This window comes from Protomyctophum parallelum (assembly GCF_964188405.1).
Source record: "Protomyctophum parallelum genome assembly, chromosome: 9".
NCBI lineage: Eukaryota > Metazoa > Chordata > Actinopteri > Myctophiformes > Myctophidae > Protomyctophum > Protomyctophum parallelum.
Window position 1 is genome coordinate 42,285,673 of NC_139706.1, and position 17,805 is coordinate 42,303,477.

Genomic DNA, 17,805 nt, shown 5'->3' on the forward strand with positions numbered 1-17,805 from the left:
TGCCGCTTTGTAGCTAATGTTGATGCCAGCTCAATAGTTTTGTATAGCTTTGTAGCTACAAACGTAAGATATATCTTTGTATCTTCAATCATGTCGCCGGCTTCCTTTGGAAATGAATGGTAGCCTCAGCCTGTAGCTTTGTATCTGCCGGTGTGAACGCAGCATAGATGCTACTGTTGTTTTTAGCTGGGATCCACCAGAAACCCACTCAAGGACTCTGGGGTGGTCTTTGACTCTTTGGACCGAACTTTGAGAACCATTGGTTTAAGGCATGAGAATAAATATTTTCACAATATTTGTCTGTGGAACCGAGTCAAACGAAATGTAATGCCTCAACTCCTGGTGGGGGAACCACCTCCAGCCATGAATGAACACAGCATGAGAGTGGAAGCTGGATTGCATGCAAAGATGTATTCATTTCTGTAGCGCTGTCTATTGCTGTGGGTTCCTCTCTGCTACATGTAAGGACAGACACTGGATGCATTAATTTATTCGCTCCACACAGACACTTGGTTAAACAAAACATAAATACTCCTAGTGCAAAATAAAGTCAGCCCAGCTGTCCTGGGAACATAGCCTGCCACACGGATTTCAGTAGTTCAGTTGTCTTTTGCTCACACCCCACTGGCCACTACCACAATTTATTTTTCAGTGAATATCCTATAGATAAACCAACATAATTCTTACGATGCAAATTTGTAGACTCTATCCATTAGGCCAAAGAAAACATAGACCTCCCCATAGAGCACAGAAGTCCTGACGTGACTCGCTCATCCCCTGGTTCCCAGGAGTATTTTCTCTATGGCCATATTTGAATGATATAAGTGTGTGTATTGTTATTTCTGGTATTGTTATTTATTTTATGGTTATGGTTGGCTAAATATATATGTACTTATTTCCGCTATTTATACTAACAAGCTATTGTATATCGCCTGATGGTAGTCTTGTTTACACTGCACTGGCCATCGCCACTATGGCCAGTGTTGCGGTTGTGTTTACTGGGGGTGCATACTTAGTTTAGACTAGTCATTGGTTAGCACTGTATTAAAATGTAACTGAATTGAACTGCTGATAAAGACTGAACAGGGAATAAGCAACATCATTGTCTCCACCAGGCCGAAGGCATGTGGGGAGAGTATGTTTTGCACTCCGTCCGTCCGTTTGTGTGTCCGTCCGTGTGTCCGTCCGTGTGTCCGTGAACAGCTAATCTCGGCCACCGTTAACCCGGTCGATGCCATATTTTGCACACACACTCCCTGGATGCCAACCATGAACCTCTGCCCCAAACTTTCCAGAACGGCCTGTTATAGCGCCACCAGGAGGCCGCTTTGTGCAAAACAAGTTTTTCGATGCCATATTTTGCACACACACTCCCTGGATGCCAACCATGAACCTCTGCCCCAAACTTTCCAGAACGGCCTGTTATAGCGCCACCAGGAGGCCGCTTTGTGCAAAACAAGTTTTTGCACAGTACACCTACAGATTTTGTCCAAACATCACGCAAATTGGTACACAGTCTCTCTAGAGCCATTCAACGAAACGGGTCTTTCAGATTTATCAGACTCCATCCTGATTGGTTAAGATTGGCTTCCAAAGTTCACAGGAGTGCTCAGTTTCAAACAAAATGCTGCAAATCATGAACACATCGCGTGATTTCCCTGAAATTGTGCACCCACATTCCCACTAGGCCGAGGACGAAATGCCACATGAACAATTTCAACTCAGCCTCAAGGTGGCGCTATAACTGGCCGAAAAGTGTTTTTACCTCTAACTGCACGGATCTGTGGATAACCTGGTGGAGACCTGTGCCCGGAAGGGCACTTTTTCTAGTTTTTAGACTAAGTTTGCAGCCTCCAGTGCACATATATTCAAAGACAATGTCCAATGGTTACTTGTCACCTTTCTGGTCGTGTTCCAACGAACTGGCTTCAACAGGCAACTGCACGACTGTGATTAACACACCCTTCCCCAGGGAGAACTTTAAGACACCGCTATGGAAACTCGGCAGAGTATGATGAACTTTTCCAAAAAAGTTGCATCTTCTTGATTGACTCACAGTTTGTGATTATTTACCAATCTAAAACCTGTCTTACATCACAGCATGAGACACTGTGACATTATAATTGGGTTAGAATATGCTTCAACCTCAGAGCATTCTGCTTTAAGATTGCCAGAGGGAAGATTTGGGACCAGCGTGATGTAACGATTACACGAAGCGGTAGACATTGAGAATTTCTTTGTTCTTAGTCCAGTGATGCTCCGTGAGAATCTCTCAACATCTCTTTGCTCTTCTAGGTTTTATCTGTTGCCAAAGAGCATTTGATTCATTTTGATTCAGACTTACACTCATCTTATTGCAAAAAGTGTTCATTTGTTGTTGTTGCTTTATCAACTTCTATATTTTTTACTCTCCAGTTACAGCAGTGGAATTGGAGGGTGGCAAAGTAAAGTGACTACTTAAGCTCAATTTAAAAACAATATCCACTACAAGCTCACAAGCAATGAATATGCTATAAAATAACTGAATTTGAGGTTAAACATGAAGTCAGCTGTTGGCTAGTTGTCTGGCAGCTGCCATCCTTTAGCTGGGATGCCAAAATGCACCACTGGCCAGGAGTCCCTTGTGAATGCTGGCATCATGGAAACATTGTGCAGCAATAGCAAACAACATGATTAACGCTAAACGACCATATCGGAATTTGAAGCACTACTCCCCGACTTCACAAGCTTAGAAAAATCACGCTATTCTCCCTTCTTTCACTTGCCCCCCCGTCCCCGTCCTCCACCCACACCAGTGCAGCAAGCGTCACAGCATGACACCCCGCTGCTCCCTCCCCCCTCCTTCCGCGCCACAGAGACGTTCCTCATCGGCATTTCCCCCCGTCAGGCAGACAGAGAAGCCGCTGCAGCTACTGTAAAACTCCTACTGGAATATCAGAACAGCTGTCCCCCCCCACCCCATGCCGCTACTTTCAAACGCAGCAAGCCCAGCTTTCTCTAGCAGCAGCACATTTCTCATGCCGTTTTTTTTCAAAGGCGCAGCCGAGCGCTTGGGGAAAATATTACCATCTCAACCACCCACCCCCCCACCCCCCCAGCCCCCAAGCCCATCTGCCGCTGCAACACCTGGGAGGGGGGCATTCCACCATGGCTGCTTCACACACCCCGCTGCAACACTAATGAAGGGCCCACCCTCGAGTAGTTAATAAAGCAGATATATGTCTTTTTCAATGTCTCCCATAGTTAGCTGGAGACATGCAGGCACATTCATCATACATGGTATTTGTGTGTGTGTGTGTGTGTGTGTGTGTGTGTGTGTGTGTGTGTGTGTGTGTGTGTGTGTGTGTGTGGGCGGGCAGGGGGACTTTTCTGTTAGTTTGTATGGTGGAAATAGAGAGATACTTGGTGTTATCGACTGTATAGATCTGTGGTTCTGTAAGTGGACTCCCTACTGGGTCCAGCAGTGGGTTTCCTGTGACGCCAGCAGAAATATTTTGGGGGTCCATACTAGAAGGCAAAAGTGCATTATTGGCTATTTCCTACCGTAAGCCCTCAATGAATTCCATTGAATTACATTGAATTTAAAGGTATATTCAGTGATTTCACTCAAAAAACACACACACTAGAAGAGTGGTTTTGAGCTGTATTGTGAGCTTGAAGATGTGCTATTTTAGATATTTTGTATATCGTCTACTTTCACTACGATTTAACACGAAGCCCACCAGAACCGTAGATCACGTAGATAAACTTTAGTCCGGGGGCCTGTCAAAACCGTAGCCTACGCCTATGTGAAAAATGTCTTTATATTCCTTAATCCATGTTTTGATCGGATCGAGTCGATAGTGGTCCCCATTAGCATCCCAGTGTAAAGTGTGACACTGGACGGCGCCATCTTAAGATGCTGTGCACACATCCACGTATGTTCTATGTGCTGCTTTCAATGGCCTTTATCAACAAATCGGCACAATGAATGTCGTTTCTGGTCAAAACAAGGTTTTTCAACGTCTTACAGCCGGTGCTGTGATATTCGCGGTCAGGAGCACCCAACGAGAGAACAACAAAAAACCTTGGCAATGTGCGATAAATGAATACATTATTATGGGGATGGGGAAGAGATTTAGCGTTTGACCGGCCATGCGGGGAAAACACTGAGCATCGAGGTTTTTTTTTTTGCTACTTTCCCAGTGATCAATGGTCCAATGGATTATGGCCATCATATTTGGGTAAGAAAATGGGTTGTCCGGTACTCTCCTTTAACACTCTACGGTCCAAATAAAATTAGAAGGCACAGAAATAACTTTGAACAAATTTACATTCTAAGAATTCCATTATAGCGGCCAAACACACAGCTGATTTATTCAACCCAATTTGGCGGTCAACAGTTTCACAGACAGCATGTATTCACTTCCAGTGATGTGGACTATCTTTAACTATTATATGTTGTATTATACAAACATCATTGGCGATGATTTGTTTAAGCAATAAGCAAGGCAAAGCATCTCAGCCAGTGACAATCTACGTACATGCAGTATACAGTATATTACTCTTAATCAAATCTCCGGCTTACACAACTTGATGGCCCATTTTCCCCTGCAGCTCTCAGAAGTCATGTGCAATATTATCTCATTTGAATATTGTCGCTGTCCTGCATAAACCTATTATTTCCATATTCTAACTGTTGGGGATATTTTCGTAAATCACACTTGATCATACTACAGCGTCACACAAAAGCATCAAAGGTAGCAGATCCACAAGCTCGGAACGTGGCGTGACGCAACACGTTTTAAGCTTGTACATCCACTGCTTTTGAATTTGAATACAGTTTCCACCTGACAGACAATATGAACTCCTTATCAGTCAAAGCAGTTGGGCATCATATAGAGACCATGTGCAGCACATGCAAAATCTCTTATTGTTTTGCTACTTTTTTGCTGTGCGCAACACGGCACGCAAACCAAGCATAAACCAGGCCTTGACTTTGACTCGCTCCTGTATTCCACTCAAAGTCCTCTTTCAATTATTTAATTTATATTGGCAGGCGCTGGTGATTGCTTTGTCCACGCACCTTCGGAGGAAAGAAAAAGAGCAAATGACATTCTTCAGTATTCTATTCCATTGGGACACAACAGGTCTCAGAAGAACAAAGACAGTCACAGACCCCCCCCCACCCTCCTCCATCCAAACATACACGAGATGTCAGCTGTGCATTTCTAATGAAGGGCAAAGAGAGATCTTGCTTCACAGAGTCACCTTTGTTGTTCTCCTCTGGAAGATAAACAAGTCTCATCTCATCAAAAAAACATGCGTGTGTGTTCATGTTAATTACAGGATGTACTTCTCTACACTTTTTACGATGGGGAAGTGCAGCCACCACCAAAATAACGGCTTTTACTACGAACAAGAGAGCCATGATTGCCTATTGATTACCTCATGTGGAATATAAATCATTTATCTTATACGGCCCATTGATCTGCTTCATTCCATTCATAGACTATAGTAAACTTAGATAAACTTTTAGTGACGTCACTTTATCCCGTATAAACTTTTTTGTGACGTCATGTGGGTCAATACAACATCCTCAATCATACTTAGCGAGTGTGGTCGGTGCATCCTTACATTCCCAGAATTGCACCTTTTGCCTCCTATATTCAGCTATTATTGTAGATTTTCACAAACATTGAATGGAGAATTTTACGTCATAGTGTCTGAGCAAATCGGCTTAGTGTCTATTTTTGTCTTACACAAACATTAAATAACCATTGACAATGAACGGAGAATTTTACAGCTTATTGAGGGGCCTCCTGTATACAGCCACACGTCTCAATATGCCATTGACTACGAAAGGAGACATTAGGTCAAATGTCTGTCAAATATGACGTAAATTTGTGGGAACACAAACATTGCATGCCATTGACAATGAAGGGACATTTTACATCATATGTAGACGAGCAAATCGGCTAACCAATCACATATACAGCTTTTGTCCCCACACGTCTCAATATTTGTCATTGACAATGAAAGGAGAAATCAGGTCAAAATGTCCACCAAATATGACGTAAATTTGTGGCAACACAAACATTAAATGCCATCGACAATGAAAGGAAAATGTACATAAAATATGTAGACGAGCAAATCGGCGAACCAATCACATAAATTCAGTTGTTCATGAGATGATGCATGATGATGTATAATAAGAGAGCCTCACTTCACTCCCTTTTTTGGGGGGGATTTTGTGTGCAAACACCGGCAACAACATAGAGAAGTGTGACTCAGAATGTACAGCAAACTAAACAGTTTCAAACTTCCCAAGTTTTGATACGACCTCTGTGAGGTCATCTCGTTAGGAAAAAGCACAGTTCGCCACACACGTGATTATGTTTAATTAGAGTGGAGAATTGCAAGGCCTTTGTGTTGAGGGGCCGCTGCGTAATTACTAATGAATAATGTCATATTTTTAATGGTACTTTGTATCGCTGGCAGAAGAGCTGAACGGGTATTTGTTGTGCTCGGAATAACAACACAAAAGGGGGGGTTAGACAAAGACTAATATTGGCCTTCAAATGGCAAACATGGTCTCATAAGCTCTGGTCTCATAAACGCCTACATGTAATTTAATTTCCCTTCCGCCTCGTCTCTCCACTGATGCTCCTCTTTGGCCCCTTTTTCCACCGGGACTGAACCGCTCCGGTTGTTTTTTCCCCCGCCTAATATTGAAGCAGTTCAGAGCATTTCCACTGAAAATGAGTTGGTTCAGAACCCTAAAAGTTGGTTCGGAACTGGAACCAAAGAATGGCCGCTGGTTCCGTGAAAGCACCAAGGTTCCAAGAATCTAGAACGGAACCAGTTATAGAACCAAATCAACCAAAGTTATTTTGATGGAAACGGTCTCCATGCAGTCCCCTCAATGTGTCCTCAGTACTATGCTGTCCTCCTCATTGTGTCCTCACTATGCTGTCCCCTCACCGTGTCCTCACTATGCTGTCCTCCTCAATGTGTCCTCACTATGCTGTCCCCTCACCGTGTCCTCACTATGCTGTCCTCCTCATTGTGTCCTCACTATGCTGTCCCCTCACCGTGTCCTCACTATGCTGTCCTCCTCATTGTGTCCTCACTATGCTGTCCCCTCAATGTGTCCTCACTATGCTGTCCTCCTCAATGTGTCCTCACTATGCTGTCCCCTCAATGTGTCCTCACTATGCTGTCCTCCTCAATGTGTCCTCACTATGCTGTCCTCCTCAATGTGTCCTCACTATGCTGTCCTCCTCATTGTGTCCTCAGTACTATGCTGTCCTCCTCATTGTGTCCTCAGTACTATGCTGTCCTCCTCAATGTGTCCTCACTATGCTGTCCTCCTCATTGTGTCCTCACTATGCTGTCCTCCTCAATGTGTCCTCAGTACTATGCTGTCCTCCTCATTGTGTCCTCACTATGCTGTCCTCCTCATTGTGTCCTCACTATGCTGTCCTCCTCAATGTGTCCTCAGTATGCTGTCCTCCTCAATGTGTCCTCACTATGCTGTCCTCCTCATTGTGTCCTCACTATGCTGTCCTCCTCAATGTGTCCTCACTATGCTGTCCTCCTCAATGTGTCCTCGCTATGCTGTCCTCCTCATTGTGTCCTCAGTATGCTGTCCTCCTCAATGTGTCCTCACTATGCTGTCCTCCTCATTGTGTCCTCAGTACTATGCTGTCCTCCTCATTGTGTCCTCAGTACTATGCTGTCCTCCTCAATGTGTCCTCACTATGCTGTCCTCCTCATTGTGTCCTCACTATGCTGTCCTCCTCAATGTGTCCTCAGTACTATGCTGTCCTCCTCATTGTGTCCTCACTATGCTGTCCTCCTCATTGTGTCCTCACTATGCTGTCCTCCTCAATGTGTCCTCAGTATGCTGTCCTCCTCAATGTGTCCTCACTATGCTGTCCTCCTCATTGTGTCCTCACTATGCTGTCCTCCTCAATGTGTCCTCACTATGCTGTCCTCCTCAATGTGTCCTCACTATGCTGTCCTCCTCATTGTGTCCTCAGTATGCTGTCCTCCTCAATGTGTCCTCACTATGCTGTCCTCCTCATTGTGTCCTCACTATGCTGTCCTCCTCAATGTGTCCTCACTATGCTGTCCTCCTCAATGTGTCCTCACTATGCTGTCCTCCTCATTGTGTCCTCAGTATGCTGTCCTCCTCAATGTGTCCTCACTATGCTGTCCTCCTCATTGTGTCCTCAGTACTATGCTGTCCTCCTCATTGTGTCCTCAGTACTATGCTGTCCTCCTCAATGTGTCCTCACTATGCTGTCCTCCTCATTGTGTCCTCACTATGCTGTCCTCCTCAATGTGTCCTCAGTACTATGCTGTCCTCCTCATTGTGTCCTCACTATGCTGTCCTCCTCATTGTGTCCTCACTATGCTGTCCTCCTCAATGTGTCCTCAGTATGCTGTCCTCCTCAATGTGTCCTCACTATGCTGTCCTCCTCATTGTGTCCTCACTATGCTGTCCTCCTCAATGTGTCCTCACTATGCTGTCCTCCTCAATGTGTCCTCGCTATGCTGTCCTCCTCAATGTGTCCTCACTATGCTGTCCCCTCAATGTGTCCTCACTATGCTGTCCTCCTCATTGTGTCCTCACTATGCTGTCCTCCTCATTGTGTCCTCAGTACTATGCTGTCCTCCTCATTGTGTCCTCAGTACTATGCTGTCATCCTCATTGTGTCCTCAGTACTATGCTGTCCTCCTCAATGTGTCCTCACTATGCTGTCCTCCTCAATGTGTCCTCACTATGCTGTCCTCCTCAATGTGTCCTCACTATGCTGTCCTCCTCAATGTGTCCTCACTATGCTGTCCTCCTCATTGTGTCCTCACTATGCTGTCCCCTCAATGTGTCCTCAGTATGCTGTCCTCCTCAATGTGTCCTCACTATGCTGTCCTCCTCAATGTGTCCTCACTATGCTGTCCTCCTCAATGTGTCCTCACTATGCTGTCCTCCTCAATGTGTCCTCACTATGCTGTCCTCCTCATTGTGTCCTCACTATGCTGTCCCCTCAATGTGTCCTCAGTATGCTGTCCTCCTCAATGTGTCCTCACTATGCTGTCCTCCTCAATGTGTCCTCACTATGCTGTCCTCCTCATTGTGTCCTCACTATGCTGTCCCCTCAATGTGTCCTCAGTATGCTGTCCTCCTCAATGTGTCCTCACTATGCTGTCCTCCTCATTGTGTCCTCAGTATGCTGTCCTCCTCAATGTGTCCTCACTATGCTGTCCTCCTCATTGTGTCCTCACTATGCTGTCCTCCTCAATGTGTCCTCACTATGCTGTCCTCCTCATTATGTCCTCACTATGCTGTCCTCCTCAATGTGTCCTCACTATGCTGTCCTCCTCAATGTGTCCTCACTATGCTGTCCTCCTCATTGTGTCCTCAGTATGCTGTCCTCCTCAATGTGTCCTCACTATGCTGTCCTCCTCATTGTGTCCTCACTATGCTGTCCTCCTCAATGTGTCCTCACTATGCTGTCCTCCTCATTATGTCCTCACTATGCTGTCCTCCTCAATGTGTCCTCACTATGCTGTCCTCCTCAATGTGTCCTCACTATGCTGTCCTCCTCAATGTGTCCTCACTATGCTGTCCTCCTCAATGTGTCCTCACTATGCTGTCCTCCTCAATGTGTCCTCACTATGCTGTCCTCCTCATTGTGTCCTCACTATGCTGTCCTCCTCAATGTGTCCTCACTATGCTGTCCTCCTCATTGTGTCCTCACTATGCTGTCCTCCTCATTGTGTCCTCACTATGCTGTCCTCCTCAATGTGTCCTCACTATGCTGTCCTCCTCAATGTGTCCTCACTATGCTGTCCTCCTCACCGTGTCCTCACTATGCTGTCCTCCTTAATGTGTCCTCACTATGCTGTCCTCCTCAATGTGTCCTCACTATGCTGTCCTCCTCATTGTGTCCTCACTATGCTGTCCTCCTCAATGTGTCCTCACTATGCTGTCCTCCTCATTGTGTCCTCACTATGCTGTCCTCCTCAATGTGTCCTCAGTATGCTGTCCTCCTCAATGTGTCCTCACTATGCTGTCCTCCTCATTGTGTCCTCACTATGCTGTCCTCCTCAATGTGTCCTCACTATGCTGTCCTCCTCAATGTGTCCTCACTATGCTGTCCTCCTCATTGTGTCCTCAGTATGCTGTCCTCCTCAATGTGTCCTCACTATGCTGTCCTCCTCATTGTGTCCTCAGTACTATGCTGTCCTCCTCATTGTGTCCTCAGTACTATGCTGTCCTCCTCAATGTGTCCTCACTATGCTGTCCTCCTCATTGTGTCCTCACTATGCTGTCCTCCTCAATGTGTCCTCAGTACTATGCTGTCCTCCTCATTGTGTCCTCACTATGCTGTCCTCCTCATTGTGTCCTCACTATGCTGTCCTCCTCAATGTGTCCTCAGTATGCTGTCCTCCTCAATGTGTCCTCACTATGCTGTCCTCCTCATTGTGTCCTCACTATGCTGTCCTCCTCAATGTGTCCTCACTATGCTGTCCTCCTCAATGTGTCCTCGCTATGCTGTCCTCCTCAATGTGTCCTCACTATGCTGTCCCCTCAATGTGTCCTCACTATGCTGTCCTCCTCATTGTGTCCTCACTATGCTGTCCTCCTCATTGTGTCCTCAGTACTATGCTGTCCTCCTCATTGTGTCCTCAGTACTATGCTGTCATCCTCATTGTGTCCTCAGTACTATGCTGTCCTCCTCAATGTGTCCTCACTATGCTGTCCTCCTCAATGTGTCCTCACTATGCTGTCCTCCTCAATGTGTCCTCACTATGCTGTCCTCCTCAATGTGTCCTCACTATGCTGTCCTCCTCATTGTGTCCTCACTATGCTGTCCCCTCAATGTGTCCTCAGTATGCTGTCCTCCTCAATGTGTCCTCACTATGCTGTCCTCCTCAATGTGTCCTCACTATGCTGTCCTCCTCAATGTGTCCTCACTATGCTGTCCTCCTCAATGTGTCCTCACTATGCTGTCCTCCTCATTGTGTCCTCACTATGCTGTCCCCTCAATGTGTCCTCAGTATGCTGTCCTCCTCAATGTGTCCTCACTATGCTGTCCTCCTCAATGTGTCCTCACTATGCTGTCCTCCTCATTGTGTCCTCACTATGCTGTCCCCTCAATGTGTCCTCAGTATGCTGTCCTCCTCAATGTGTCCTCACTATGCTGTCCTCCTCATTGTGTCCTCAGTATGCTGTCCTCCTCAATGTGTCCTCACTATGCTGTCCTCCTCATTGTGTCCTCACTATGCTGTCCTCCTCAATGTGTCCTCACTATGCTGTCCTCCTCATTATGTCCTCACTATGCTGTCCTCCTCAATGTGTCCTCACTATGCTGTCCTCCTCAATGTGTCCTCACTATGCTGTCCTCCTCATTGTGTCCTCAGTATGCTGTCCTCCTCAATGTGTCCTCACTATGCTGTCCTCCTCATTGTGTCCTCACTATGCTGTCCTCCTCAATGTGTCCTCACTATGCTGTCCTCCTCATTATGTCCTCACTATGCTGTCCTCCTCAATGTGTCCTCACTATGCTGTCCTCCTCAATGTGTCCTCACTATGCTGTCCTCCTCAATGTGTCCTCACTATGCTGTCCTCCTCAATGTGTCCTCACTATGCTGTCCTCCTCAATGTGTCCTCACTATGCTGTCCTCCTCATTGTGTCCTCACTATGCTGTCCTCCTCAATGTGTCCTCACTATGCTGTCCTCCTCATTGTGTCCTCACTATGCTGTCCTCCTCATTGTGTCCTCACTATGCTGTCCTCCTCAATGTGTCCTCACTATGCTGTCCTCCTCAATGTGTCCTCACTATGCTGTCCTCCTCACCGTGTCCTCACTATGCTGTCCTCCTTAATGTGTCCTCACTATGCTGTCCTCCTCAATGTGTCCTCACTATGCTGTCCTCCTCATTGTGTCCTCACTATGCTGTCCTCCTCAATGTGTCCTCACTATGCTGTCCTCCTCATTGTGTCACTATGCTGTCCTCCTCATTGTGTCACTATGCTGTCCTCAATGTGTCCTCACTATGCTGTCCTCCTCATTGTGTCCTCAGTATGCTGTCCTCAATGTGTCCTCACTATGCTGTCCTCCTCATTGTGTCCTCACTATGCTGTCCTCCTCATTGTGTCCTCAGTATGCTGTCCTCCTCAATGTGTCCTCACTATGCTGTCCTCCTCATTGTGTCCTCACTATGCTGTCCTCCTCAATGTGTCCTCACTATGCTGTCCTCCTCATTGTGTCCTCACTATGCTGTCCTCCTCAATGTGTCCTCACTATGCTGTCCTCCTCAATGTGTCCTCACTATGCTGTCCTCCTCAATGTGTCCTCACTATGCTGTCCCCTCAATGTGTCCTCACTATGCTGTCCTCCTCAATGTGTCCTCACTATGCTGTCCTCCTCATTGTGTCCTCACTATGCTGTCCTCCTCATTGTGTCCTCAGTATGCTGTCCTCCTCAATGTGTCCTCACTATGCTGTCCTCCTTAATGTGTCCTCACTATGCTGTCCTCCTCATTGTGTCCTCAGTACTATGCTGTCCTCCTCAATGTGTCCTCACTATGCTGTCCTCCTCATTGTGTCCTCAGTACTATGCTGTCCTCCTCATTGTGTCCTCACTATGCTGTCCTCCTCAATGTGTCCTCACTATGCTGTCCTCCTCATTGTGTCCTCAGTATGCTGTCCTCCTCAATGTGTCCTCACTATGCTGTCCTCCTTAATGTGTCCTCACTATGCTGTCCTCCTCATTGTGTCCTCAGTACTATGCTGTCCTCCTCATTGTGTCCTCACTATGCTGTCCTCCTCATTGTGTCCTCAGTACTATGCTGTCCTCCTCATTGTGTCCTCAGTATGCTGTCCTCCTCAATGTGTCCTCACTATGCTGTCCTCCTCATTGTGTCCTCACTATGCTGTCCCCTCAATGTGTCCTCAGTATGCTGTCCTCCTCAATGTGTCCTCACTATGCTGTCCCCTCAATGTGTCCTCAGTATGCTGTCCTCCTCAATGTGTCCTCACTATGCTGTCCCCTCAATGTGCCCTCACTATGCTGTCCCCTCAATGTGTCCTCACTATGCTGTCCTCCTCAATGTGTCCTCACTATGCTGTCCTCCTCATTGTGTCCTCACTATGCTGTCCCCTCAATGTGTCCTCAGTATGCTGTCCTCCTCAATGTGTCCTCACTATGCTGTCCCCTCAATGTGCCCTCACTATGCTGTCCCCTCAATGTGTCCTCACTATGCTGTCCTCCTCAATGTGTCCTCACTATGCTGTCCTCCTCATTGTGTCCTCACTATGCTGTCCTCCTCATTGTGTCCTCAGTATGCTGTCCTCCTCAATGTGTCCTCACTATGCTGTCCTCCTTAATGTGTCCTCACTATGCTGTCCTCCTCATTGTGTCCTCAGTACTATGCTGTCCTCCTCATTGTGTCCTCACTATGCTGTCCTCCTCATTGTGTCCTCAGTACTATGCTGTCCTCCTCATTGTGTCCTCAGTATGCTGTCCTCCTCAATGTGTCCTCACTATGCTGTCCTCCTCATTGTGTCCTCACTATGCTGTCCCCTCAATGTGTCCTCAGTATGCTGTCCTCCTCAATGTGTCCTCACTATGCTGTCCCCTCAATGTGTCCTCAGTATGCTGTCCTCCTCAATGTGTCCTCACTATGCTGTCCCCTCAATGTGCCCTCACTATGCTGTCCCCTCAATGTGTCCTCACTATGCTGTCCTCCTCAATGTGTCCTCAGTATGCTGTCCTCCTCATTGTGTCCTCACTATGCTGTCCCCTCAATGTGTCCTCAGTATGCTGTCCTCCTCAATGTGTCCTCACTATGCTGTCCCCTCAATGTGCCCTCACTATGCTGTCCCCTCAATGTGTCCTCACTATGCTGTCCTCCTCAATGTGTCCTCACTATGCTGTCCTCCTCATTGTGTCCTCACTATGCTGTCCTCCTCAATGTGTCCTCACTATGCTGTCCTCCTCATTGTGTCCTCAGTACTATGCTGTCCTCCTCATTGTGTCCTCAGTACTATGCTGTCCTCCTCATTGTGTCCTCAGTACTATGCTGTCCTCCTCATTGTGTCCTCAGTACTATGCTGTCCTCCTCATTGTGTCCTCACTATGCTGTCCTCCTCATTGTGTCCTCACTATGCTGTCCTCCTCAATGTGTCCTCAGTATGCTGTCCTCCTCAATGTGTCCTCACTATGCTGTCCTCCTCATTGTGTCCTCACTATGCTGTCCTCCTCAATGTGTCCTCACTATGCTGTCCTCCTCAATGTGTCCTCACTATGCTGTCCCTTCACCGTGTCCTCACTATGCTGTCCCCTCAATGTGTCCTCACTATGCTGTCCCCTCAATGTGTCCTCACTATGCTGTCCCCTCACCGTGTCCTCACTATGCTGTCCCCTCAATGTGTCCTCACTATGCTGTCCCCTCATTGTGTCCTCACTATGCTGTCCCCTCAATGTGTCCTCACTATGCTGTCCCCTCACCATGTCCTCACTATGCTGTCCTCCTCACCGTGTCCTCACTATGCTGTCCTCCTCAATGTCCTCACTATGCTGTCCTCCTTAATGTGTCCTCACTATGCTGTCCTCCTTAATGTCCTCACTATGCTGTCCTCCTTAATGTGTCCTCACTATGCTGTCCTCCTCAATGTCCTCACTATGCTGTCCTCCTTAATGTGTCCTCACTATGCTGTCCTCCTCAATGTCCTCACTATGCTGTCCTCCTTAATGTGTCCTCACTATGCAGTCCCCTCAATGTCCTCACTATGCTGTCCTCCTTAATGTGTCCTCACTATGCTGTCCTCCTCAATGTCCTCACTATGCTGTCCTCCTCAATGTGTCCTCCTCAATATGTCCTCACTATGCTGTCCTCCTCACCAAAATCTACAAAACAAACGACCAACTACACTGTCGCCAAGTCGCTGTTGAAATGTTGCTCAACATGCTCGTTGACATAATCAAGCGTGTGTCTGTGTGTGAGAAATATGAAGGATATGAAATATGAAAGAACAGGAAACTGACAGCAGGAATTTGTTTTTTTCTTCTCTCTCCCCATACCTTACAAGCAAGAACTGTGCTGAGTGAGAAGCTGACAGTGAGTGGAAACAAAAACACATCATGATGATGCTCCACTGTGTCACTGTAGCTCATCACTCCGTGATATATGGCATTGGATTGTATCTCCATGTCACCGGCTTCCAATGAAAAGGAAAGGCAGCATGTCACTGTGCTGCTACTTGTGAATGCAGCATCGCAGTGTCCTGACTTTGCAACCCGTCTTGACATACCCGTCTGTTAGGTGATAACCTCATATATCCAAAACTGTTACTTTGTGCTTGTGGGATTCAAATTCAAAAGTAGCAAAAGTAGCAGATCTACAAGCTGAAACGCGACAATTCGAGCTTGCAGATCTGCTACTGTTGATGCTTTTGTGTGATGCTGTAGTATTAGGGGTGTAACAATTTAGTAACTGCATCGAAAAATCGATTTTAAGTATATCGAAATGAAAACAGCAACATTGACTATGTATCGTATCGTTTTAAATGCAAATAATCGGTATCGAATAGTTTTGCTATGCAAATAATCGTTTGTATCAATACAACATTTTTGTGCGTGGTATTTATCAATTTTTTGAAGAAAAAATAAAAAGAAGGGTTTAATTACTTAGTTTAAAATAATGTCAATGTATTTTAAATAGTTACTGTATCGATTTCAAAACATTGAATCGGATCGTATCAGATCGCAATAATGAACAAATATAGTCCATGTATCGTATCGTCAACCATGTATCGTGATACGTATCATATCGCTGTTAAAATGTATCGTTACACCCCTATGTAGTATGATCAAGTAGGGCATTCATTTTCGAAAAAACACAAACAGAAGAGATAGGCAAGTAGAAATAGATAAGAGGTTTCTTCCTCACATTGCAGGTTCAGCACACGGAGGCCTCAGGAGGCGTGTGGCAGGAGGACAACGGCACAAGACTTTATTCTTCCCCCTCCGGACATTGAACCATATGTCAGTCCAGCTCCTTAACTCCCCCTCCTCGGCAACAGAATTAATATTTCACAGGTGGTGGCGAGCCACCTCCTCGGCCATTTTTCTCGCTTCTAACCGGCCCGCCTCGGGCTGTATATGCACTCGCTGTATACAGTATGCACACGCGCACATACACCTACCCTGCATACGTTCTACAGTATGCTGCACCTTATGTACACTGCCACACATGTGCTCCCATGCAATTTCTCTCTCTCTCTTTCTCTATCTCTATCTGTCCTTTCATCTGCTGCACCATCTGTGCAGATGTAATAAGCAGCACACACGACACCTCTCTTTTTCCGTCTCTATATCCCTCATATCTCTTACTCCTTTTCTCTCTCTCCTCCCCTCTCTTATCCTCCACTCTTTCCTGCTCTCCCGCATCTTGTCTCCTCTTCTCCTGCTTGATTGTATGACTATTTGTGTTCCATGGCGGAGCAAACCATGCAGTCAGACTCAGTCTGGACAGATCGGCCTGTCACTCCTGCTGCAGTGCGTCTTACCATTAGCCAGCCGCTAAGCCGGTTAACACAAAGCTCAATGAGAAGATAGCTTAAGTGTATATGGCGCACGCACGCACGTGCACACACACACACGCACGCACACACTTTCTATATAGGATCCTAAAACCCAACACACAAACTTTCTATACAGGATCCTAAAATCACCCACCCACCCCCCCACCCCCCCACACACACACACACACACCAATTCAACTGCTAACAGACATTGAGATATTTATGTGATCCAAGTGTTCAACCTGATCGTGTAACTCCAGTGTTAAAAATTATCATATATTAATATTATATTAATTATAAAACAACCACAGTTGACCAAAGCACTGTACAAGTTACAAGCAAAGCAGCCTATACTTCAAAGAGATGAACAAACATATGCATGCATGTAGAAAAGATGAGTTAAGTAGAGTTTCCACCCAACATGCAGAGACGATGTGTGATGCTGTGCTTTTCATTCCTTTAATCATGTCACTTTAAACACGCACACAAAACTGTGATAGCTGCTACTATGTTTATTATGCTGGATATGTCTTCCACCTTCACAAGACAGACTTCTGGCTTCCATAGTGCCATTTATCCATTTGTAAATTAATCATGCATCTTGTGTATATTGGACCTTGTATGCAGGGGTGGTTCTCAACCAGTGGCTTGGGGACCACCAGTGGTCCTTGAGGGGGTTCCAGGTGGTCAGCCAGCTAAATGATGAAAGAGTTGGAAACTAAATGGACCCTTAAAGATCTTTAACCTTTTTAACATTACGTCTGCATTAGGCCTACTTAATGTAGAAGAAATTGCAGAATGTAAACTAATTATTTTGATCAACGTTTGCCTAAAATGTCCATTTCCATCATGGAAATTACTGAAGGCCTAACTCTGATCTCTAATGCCTTCATTAGAGCTCTGCTACGCTTCTCTTCCTGGTTCACGCAGACCAGCCTCTCCTCCGTTGTGGAAATAAGAACGTTTTATCTACTCACTAATACAAAGGTGGCTTGTGTTATTAGAAAGCCTACTTTCCTTTCTAAGTCTCTGATTTCATGATGTTTGTTTGTGATCGTTACATGCTGTCGCGCTAAGTGTTGTTTTCTTTCTTTATTTTATTTCATGAAGGGTTTGTGGAGAATACTGTGTTAGGGAGTGATCAAATGCTACTTTACTTATCGATGTGTGTTGGTCATTGTTTAGCCTTGATGGCGCATTTTGTTTTGTAAATGGTAAATGGTGCA